Source organism: Austrofundulus limnaeus, unplaced genomic scaffold (genome assembly GCF_001266775.1).
Source record: "Austrofundulus limnaeus strain Quisiro unplaced genomic scaffold, Austrofundulus_limnaeus-1.0 Scaffold2, whole genome shotgun sequence".
Taxonomy (NCBI): Eukaryota; Metazoa; Chordata; class Actinopteri; order Cyprinodontiformes; family Rivulidae; genus Austrofundulus; species Austrofundulus limnaeus.
Genome location: NW_013952404.1, coordinates 2,486,120 through 2,496,236, shown reverse-complemented (window position 1 = coordinate 2,496,236; position 10,117 = coordinate 2,486,120).

The following is a 10,117-nucleotide window of genomic DNA, read 5'->3' as shown; positions in this document are numbered from 1 at the left end:
CACACACACACACACACACACACACACACACACACACACAAAGCTTTTGCCAGCAACACCACAACGCACACACCGTGTGCCAGTGCCCCACCAGTGCAGATGAAAGGAAACCAGAACAGTTGCAGAAGTTTGTTTTTCACATAAAATGTAATATTTTAAATTAATTTCAAACTAACGGGGGCAGTTCCCCTGGATTGGCAGACCGGGGTGGTGGTCCCCCTATTTACAAAGGGGGACCGCAGAGTGTGTTCCAACTATAGGGGAATCACACTTCTGAGCCTCCCTGGTAAGGTCTATTCAGGGGTTCTGGAGAGGAGGGTCTGTCAGATCGTCGACTCTCAGATTCAGGAAGAGCAGTGTGGTTTTCGTCCTGGTCGTGGAACAGCGGACCAACTCTGCACTCTCAGCAGGGTCCTGGAGGGTGCATGGGAGTTCGCCCAACCAGTCTGCATGTGTTTTGTGGACTTGGAGAAGGCGTTCGAGCGTGTCCCTCGGGGACTCCTGTGGGGAGTACTCCAGGAGTACAAGGCCCGTTCATATGGGCTGTTAGGTCCCTGTACAACCGSTGCCAGAGCTTGGTCCACATTGACGGTAKTAAGTCGGACTCRTTTCTAGTGAGAGTTGGACTCTGCYAAGGTTSCCCTTTGTCACCGATTCTGTTCATGACTTTTATGGAMAGAATTTMTAGGCRCAGCCAAGGTGTTGAGGGGATCCTTTTTGGTGACCTCAGGATCACATCTCTGCTTTTTGTGGATGATGTGGTCCTATTGGCTTCATCAGATCCTGATCTCCAGCTCTCATTGGAGCGGTTCACAGCCAAGTGTGAAGCATTCAGGATGAGGATCAGTGCCTCCAAATCTGAGACCATGGTCTTGAACCGGAAACTGGTAGGGTGCCTTCTCCGGGTCAGGGAGGAGGTCCTACCCCAAGTGGAGGAGTTTAAGTATCTCGGGGTCTTGTTCACGAATGAGGGAAGAATGGAGCRGGAGATCGACAGGCGGATTGGTGCTKCRTCTGCAGTGATACGGGCGCTCTACAGGTCTGTCGTGGTGAAGCGAGAGCTGAGCCAGAAGGCAAAGCTCTCGATTTACTGGTCGGTCTACGTTTCTACCCTCATCTACCACAAGCTTTGGGTAGTGACCGGAAGTATGAGATTGTGGATACAAGCGGCCGAAATGAGTTTCCTCTGCAGGGTGTCTGGACTCTCCCTTAGAGACAGGGTGAGAAGCTCAGTCATCCAGGAGGGACTCAGAGTAGAGCCACTGCTCCTCCACGTCGAGAGGAGCCAGTTGAAGTGGTTCATCTGGTTAGGATGCCTCCTGGACGCCTCCCTGGTGAGGTGTTCTGGGCATGTCCCACTGGGAGAAGACCCAGAGGAAGACCCAGGACACGTTGGAGGGACTATGTTTCTCAGCTGGCCTGGGAACACCTTGGGATTCCTCCAGAGAAGCTGATCCAAGTGGCTGGAGAGAGGGAAGTCTGGGCCTCTGCTTAATGCTGCCCCCGCGACCCRACCCCGGATAAGTGGAAGAAAAGGGACGGACGAACTAACAAAATAAAACCAGAGCTTAAATCTACCTCAAATTGTCTTCGTTAGTGAAACTTGTTTTCTTAGTTCTTCCTCTTTTTTTCTTTTGAACACCAACCAGGTGTCTCTTTGATAGAGCTTTCAGAAAATGGGCTTTATTTGCCCTTTTAATTATCTCGAGTCAACAATGAGCTCTACAGCTGGTTTTCTGACTTTCAAACATTAACTTGGTCATTTTTAGTGACTTCAAAGACAAATATAGGCAGCCTCAGTATCTTAAATGAGACATATCATGCAAAATCCACTTTTTTAGCCGATACAAACATTTTGTTGTGAACTTGGAGTCTCTACTCGTGCAGAGAATTTAAATTTAGCCTCGTCCGGTGCTAGACTTTAGTTATATTCTGTTTGGGTCATATTTTTCTCAATTTTCCATGTTTTCTGATAGATTATGTTACAGTATTTGCGATAGAACTTCCAAACAAGCTCTGGGTGTGAAGCGTCTTGTTTGGATTTAAAGAGACAGCCTCAAATCGAGATGATCTGCGACACACCCCAGAAGTGGTGTGAAAGAGGGGTTTGTGGAGTTACAAGGAGGAATTCATACCAAAGCATTACAGTTCCACTTTATATAGAATGATTTAAATGTGAAACAGAAGGATTTAAAAGCTCTTTAAATGAAAAAGCTGTTGTGTCGTTGTTCTCATGTTTTAAAGATCTTGAAGGATTTTCTCTCATCTGAAAAAAGGTGATATGTATTGTATTAGGATAGGCAACAGATGACCTAAATGCTCTGTAGGAGATGTTAATGTGCACTTTTTAGAGGCCTTTACAGGACACTTCTCATGAGTCATATTTAAAAGTGTGAACAGGATGTATGGATTAGATGGAAGTGGGATAGCAGAAGGAAATAAAAACAGACTGCTAAAATAAAATCTCAAGTCTTTCACCTTTCTTGTTATTGGCATTTTTGATTTTTCTTGTTTCCTGCGTGACTTTGCTTTTACACAGCTGAGACGCTGTAAGGAGTTTGGATAAAGCCAGACAGCCAGGGGAGTTTTTTTTTTCCTTCAGTTTTATTTTTTTGTAAGCACATATCCTTATTTTCTATACAGTAAACATTCTGCAGATCCATTTTATTGGACATGCTCCAATCCTCCCATGTGGACGTCTAAAAAAAAACTCTGCCAAACAATCTGCAAAACTGAAACCAACAGTTTGACACAGAATGTGTTACGTGCCTAAAATAGCTCTGACAACAAACATTAGTAGCGAGATGAAAAACAAAGAAGCCCACTGATATGATCTCCTGACTGCACGTTACAGAAACAGCACCCAGCTCAGAGTAACAGAAGACGTAAAGCTCAGGCACACAAAGACTGAAATGTCAACAGTTTCCCCACTTTCTGCCGGTTATCGGAGATCTCTAAGTTCTGGGCCAACAGAATGTTAATGGTCTTTAAATTCAGCACTCAGCAAACACATAAAGGACTCAGCCTGAGCGAGTAATTTGCTCCTGAAAATTGCCCTCTCTGATACTTTACATTCTTTGCCATTAAATGGAAATCAAGCAGAAAATCAGCAATAAATCTGACATCTTTATGGACGTTTAGGCTCATCTTTGTTACTGGGAGCTGCACCTCAGTTGAGAAGAGGCTGCATTTGTTTGTTGGAAAGGAAGAGAGGCGGACCCTAATAAAAGGAGCAGGAGGCCATGGAGTGCAGCATTAATGTAAAGTTACTGTGAGATTGCTCCGCTCTATTGCTAACCCTGATGGTCTTTGTGGTTCGTTCCTGTGCTCTGTTAAGATAAAAAACAAGTCATTGATAGCTGAAAGGCATTGAGGGTTTGGAGATGAATCTGTGGCATACTGCCTGTTTGCAATTTAGCATGCTAATTAGCTTGGAAAGCATTTTATTCTCCTTTAAAAGCCATAAAAATAACTTTACAGAACCTGTCAGATCATTGTACACATCATTTCCACTAAATTAAATTTCAGCTGTGAATGTGTGGTGCAGATTGTTAAAAAAAGGAACATTTTTATCAATTAAAAATAGAATCCASAGCATTTAAAATATGCCAAAATGAATGGAAATTAATCTGCATCTTATGAAATCACCATTTTCTGTAATAATAAAATCGGTGGTTAATGTCAGAAAAATGTAGGCATTTTAATGCTAATTCTTAATTTTACAACCAGCATTCTTGAAAAAAAAAAAAAGCCAGTCGCTCACATTTCATGCCAGAGGTTCAGACAAAYTCCTCCACGTGAGGCAGAGACTTCCCCCCGACCTGGAGGGGGCATTCCACCCTTTTATGGTTGAGAACCATGAAGTATCTGGGTGTCTTGTTCACGAGTGAGGGAAGGATGGAGCAGGAGATAGATCGACCGATAGGGGCCTCGTCCTCAGTAATGAGGGCGTTGCTTCGGTCAGTCGTGGTGAAGAAAGAGCTGAGTCGAAAGGCAAAGCTCTCGATTTACTGGTCTGTCTTTGTTCAAAACYTCACCTATGGTCATGAGGCGTGGATCATGACCGAAAGAACGAGATCCCGGATACAAGCAGCAGAAATGAGCTTTGAGGTGTAGAAAAAACCACGTGTTCTTGTTGAAATGGAACTGCTGTTTGCCCGGATAAAGACGACTTTGGAAACAGACTGGTTTGAACAGCAAGCACCTTTATTTTAGCAGTTCAARGAGATACAGCCTAAAACCAAATTGTGGCCTCCAACCAAATGATTTCGCCAAGTTAGAAAGATGGAGAAAGAAGGCCAAGAGTGGGGTTGTACAGGGCTCTTTATACATTCTAAACAGATGTACATAAATCTTGTCACGGTGTACCTCAAGTGTTGCCCTAATATGGTGATGTGTGTGGAACTCTGAAGCTGGATGGTTGATGGACCACACATGTGTACATTCCTGAGACAAACCCCCACTCTTAGGACACTACAGCTTCCTTTGTAGGGTGGCCAGATTCAGATAGGGTGAGGAGCTTCGACATTCGGGGGGAGCTCAGAGTAGAGTCGCTGCTCCTCCACATTGAAAGGAGTCAGTTGAGGTGGTTCGGGCATCTGATTAGAATGCCTCCTGGTCGCCTCCCTTTAGAGGTGTTCCAGGCACGTCCCACTGGTAGGAGGCCCCGGGGAAGACTCAGAACTTGCTGGAGGGATTATGTATCCTCACTCGCCTGGAAACGACTTGGGGTTCCCCAGGACTAGCTGGAAAGTGTCACTGCGGAGAGGGATGTTTGGGTTTCTCTCCTGGACCTGTTGCCTCCGTGACCCGATGACAGATAAGTGGAAGAAAAGATGGAGAGGTTCTGACAAAAATCGTCTCATTTTGAAAAAATAAGTTTTGTCAAACCTTTAAAATAATGCCACATTAAATTTTAGCTCAACAATTGCAAACTGAGTAATGAATGTTGTATTTTTAAGGTCAGCTGGACTGATACAGGACACACAAATATGGCTGCCATTATTTGACATCCTTTTTTTCTCTTTCTGACTGGTCAGCAGGTAATCTTAATCCCAAGTCTCCATCATGCTCCATATATTCATTTCTTTAGTTAATATAAAATACATAATTCTATGTATAATGCAAGCTGGGAGCATTAATCCCCGGTCATTTGAGACAATTCATAAAATTTGCAGTGTGTTTAATTTGAATTTGCTGAGGCATGAAGTCATAATCACAGCAACTCTTTAAATAGGAGCTCCATCTGACCAAGCATTATGGCCACACGGCGGATTATAAAAGAAAAATAGCTAACGCTCAGAAAACAGTTGTTAAATTCTGCAACCTGATTTGGGCTTTCTTTTTTTTTTGGGCCCCAAACACAGCAAGCACACCTCGTCATGAATATTTTACACGCATCAATATCTCCTGATGTGRCTTTGGAGCTTACGGCGCCTTTTCCGCCTCTCAGAATGATTTTGGATTATGAGCTCTGGCAGGTCGCTCAGAGGTGACGACCCGGACCAGGAGGAGGATTTTTTAATTTATTTTTTTTATTTTTAAAGATGGAATGAAGTAGAGGAAAAGATGGAGAGAGGACTGGACTCTTGGTTTTATGTTCACGTCTTAGCCTGATAAGATTGGGACTCCAGCTCAGAGGGAGGAGATTCAATAAATGCTGAACTGTGCCAGCAGGARGGGACGGAGAAAGGAATGATAATGCTTTCAAAAAAGTTCTTAAAAAGTTTTTTTCCCCCTCTTTAGTTTCAGTTTTAAATAGTTTGATTGGCACTCAGTGTTGACGCATCAAAAGGCTGGAATCCATTAATTCTGCTGACATGTGGTGCAGCTGTAGCTGCAGATGATTGAATTCTTCTTCATAATCCCATTACGGCGCAGCACATTCAGAGTTCATTTGCAGCTTTGGATGAAGACATGCTTCCATCGGAAAATGGGGCACATCGGAATTGGCAGCGGCTCGCATTCTCAAAGCTTCTTACTGAAAAACAACAAAGATGAAACTTTTAAACTAACCAAAAATAAAACAGAATCACAGTCAATTATCGCAGACAAGTAGTGAAAAATAAACATTCTCTGGAGAAAAATCTCAGAAATGCTCATCTGTAGTGATACAGCTGCAAATTGGAACAGTGACAGAAAACATTACAAACTCCATTTTAGAGCTTTTATGAACAAGGAACAACGTGAAACTCAAATTTGAAGCCAATTTATTTATTTTATCAGCAGTTAGTGTTCCATTCAGTTTGTGTGGTACCACWTTACAGTAAGGCTCCACTCATAGATGGCTTATAAAGAATTTATAGATAGGTTATTAATTCATCTGTAAACATTTTATAAATCATTAATAAATGTTTATTATGCAATAATTAAGGATGAGAAAAAGACAAAGCTCTCTGGTTTCTTAACAAGTAATGAGACAAATCTGTTCACTATTGCTATATTAAACATTTCAGACAAGGTTACTACATTGTAAGCACAATAGCGATAAGAAACACATATTTTAATGTATTAATATTGTACTGTATTACTGCATTACAAATATTCACAACTGTTAAAGGGAGACTYATAGAGCGCAATAGAGTACACTATTTATTAATGACAAATAAACATTTATAAATGCCAAAATTTAGTCTTTAATGTGAAAAATCATCATTTTTAAAACTTTATGTTGATATTCAATATTTGAAATTATTGTTCAAACTGTCAACAATGATGATGTATCAAAAAAGTAAAAAAAAAGTCATGTTAACATACCAAATAATCCCACCACAACCAAAATAGTGTACAGTTTTACATTTTACAATAAGGATCCCTTTAATATTTGTGGATATTTATAATGCAGTAATACAGTACAATATTATGCGTTTAAAATATGCATTTCTTAATTATTATTGTGCTTACAAGGTAAACTAGTCTGAAATGTTTAATACACAAACAGGTTTGGCTCAGTACTTGGAAATAAACTGGACAGTTTAGTCTCTATTTTGGCCTTAATTAATGCATAGTAAACACTTATTAATGATTTATAAAGTGTTTACAGATGAATTAATAACCTATATATAAACTCTTTAAAAGCCATCTATAAGGTGAGCCTTATTGCCAAGTGTTTGTGTGAAAAAAAGCATCAAAGGATGTCAGAGCCCAATGATAACACTCTGGAAAGCCTCGTGTTTTTGCATCACCATGCCCTGCTCCACATGTCCACGGTACAAAAGGAAACTGTGCCAACTTCTTTCATCTTCCTTTACTTCTGATCAATTTAAAGTCCATTCTGAAGTGGACCGGACTCGCTATCGACTGGCGTGGAGACACGTGGCCTCATTTGTTAGTTCTGCCATTTTTTTCTCTCTCGCTCTTCCAGCATTAAAGGTTTTCATCACCTCGCTGGATTATTAAACCTCCATCTTTCCTCAGGCGAGCGCACGGATTTTGAGAACCGACTGCTTTTTACTTGCTGCCTAATAAATTCCAACTCCTGACAGGTTTCATTGTCATGAGATAATCAACATTCCTCACTCCGCCYGTCAGTGGTTTTAACAGTGTCTCTGAGTGGCACACATGCTGGTGTCAATTAGCAGCAGTTTGACAAAGAATATGTTCCTGACAGAGTAATTATTAGGCTCTCATTATCGTTGCTCAAAGCCTTTTTTTTTGTTTTATAAATTGCATGAACAGAATTATGTGCTTCCCTGCTSCCTGACGGGGTGGAGGTCAGGAGAGTGCAAACAGCTAAAAGTAGAAGGACGAGACGACTCCTTTGTGAAACAGGATATTCATCTCTCTGTGAAAAATAGAAGATGGGTCAGAGATACAGATACAGACACTTTTTTGTTTGACTGAGTCTGAAGGATTACAGGATCATTCCATCAGCCTGTCTCTTTTTTCTAACTCCTAGTTTTGTCACAGCTTATTCCTCAGTCCATCACCCTGTCTGTGTAGGCATTCATTTTTCTGTAGCGTTAGCAAAATATCCTCAGGATGGATTTTAACAAAACTCACAGAAAGTAATTGTTAGTTCTATATTCAAAACTTGGAGTCAGCACAATTCAAGATGGCCACCACAGAGCCAACACAAAAACTTAATCAGTTTTACAGACGTTCAGTTAAAAACTACAATTCCAGAATCGAATAATCATGTTACATTCAGCTGTTATGAAAATGCTGTATATATCAAAAATAAATTTGATTTTGCATCATAGTCCATCTAAACGCCATGAAATTGGCCTCTGTCGCTTTAAGAACCTCCTACCGTTTCCTACACTGTCACTTCAGCATGTCTTCACAACTATTGCCATGTTTTCATCCCACTGTAATGTAAATTTTGAGCAAATTTTCAAAATCCAAGAAAAAAAAAGAAGTTTCCATCTACTGGTTTGAAGCAGGGGCGGTTCTAGGTGCGGGGCCACAGGGGCATTGGCCTCATCTGAAATCTGATTGGCCCCCTGAAGTGCCCCTGTCCTTTACTTATCTGTCCTTGCCCAAAAACAATGATGGTGGCTGCAGTTCCAGTTCCAACCACTAGTGGCGCCAGTGAGACAGTTTTATTGGAGAATTTTTTTTTTACTGACAGCGATGGGTAGATTTTCTTACACGTTGTGTGTTTGAGAGTATTTTATTTATGTACAGTAGAAAAATCATGTAAAGTTGATAAGGAGAATTTACTGTGCAAGCTTTTTCAAGTGTTTRAACACGTGACTGATTAAATGTATAAAACTTACAAAAACTGGGGATTTGTGTGCAAGGATGTTGAACAAATACTTGGCCTCTCTATAAATGTTGTGGCCACTTGATGGCCCCTTACTCTGAAAAATCCTAGATCCACCACTGTTTTGTAGTGAATCAACTAGGCTACGCAAAAATTAATTTTGTCAGATGTTGAGCTGGACCACGCATCTCGGGACAATGGARAGAAGTTTTCAAGAATATGTTGCTGTCCAGCAAGTTGTAATTGTTCTGCCATATCAACTATTATTGGCCAATAGCCATGTTACATGCTGTCTAGAAACTGAGGAAGTGTTTTTTTCATATTAGCCTGATTTTCATTAACTTTTTCTAAAGYGATACTTCAAAATGCACATAAAAAATGCTGATGGCTGATGTTTTCTGGCATTTACAACTATAGGAGAAAAATCAAACCATTTTTAACAAACCATGTCATCTTAAGGAATCATAAAAAGAGGGYAGTCTCCTACTTAGCATCCAAAGATACATTTTCCTTGATTAAGGCCTTTTTAAATTCRTTGCTGCTGACAAGTAGTTTCTGATGGGGGAATGACATTATAACATGATAGGAAACAAACAAAAAAAAAAGAATGATGTTGCATAATACTCCTCCCCTTCAACACTGAGCGAATAAATCTCATGAGTATTTTGTTATGAGATGATTTTAGTATAAAACTCTGGCGATGATAAAATTTTAAGCTTTTGATTTAGTTTGGGAATGTTTTTAAAATGGATTCCTGATGCCGCTATGAAGACTTTAGGCATTTTCTAGTTTGAGTTTGGGGTTTTGGRTCCGAGCTGTTGGGCCCGTTTTTTGTGAAAAAAAGAGAAAATGACCATCATGGAGCAAACGGTGGAACAGACAGCTGTTGGGTTCAACCCCACAGTCAGCACTTTAACCAACCCGCCGRACAGACGTTAAAGCTACACGGTGTTAAAATGAGAGTCACGGGTCGGTCAGACTCGGCTGATTTGAGTTTCAGGAATAGTTACAGAGAAGAGGAGGCATTTGCTGCCTAGGTGAAGTCAGTTTAATTGGCTGCTTTTTGCATCACTGCTCACAAAATGGGAAGTTTTTTTTAATTTTTTTTACGAGGCCTCGGTGGAATAAAACTGACTTGGCTTCTTCACCTATTTATAGGGAATGTAATCTTTATTTAAATTGGGAGGGGTTAGTTTACTTTGCGAGTAAAATTTAACAATGTTTTCCACTTTGTGTGTTGTTTAAAGATGCACTAAAAACTTTTCATTGATTTGAAGTAGAAATCTGAGCTGTCAAACTACATTATTAAATACCTATCATACCTTAAATGCACAGTGTGTAGGATTTTGCCATTATTTTAGCCGAAATTGAGATAATCACTAATGACAATAATAAAAAACATGTCTAATC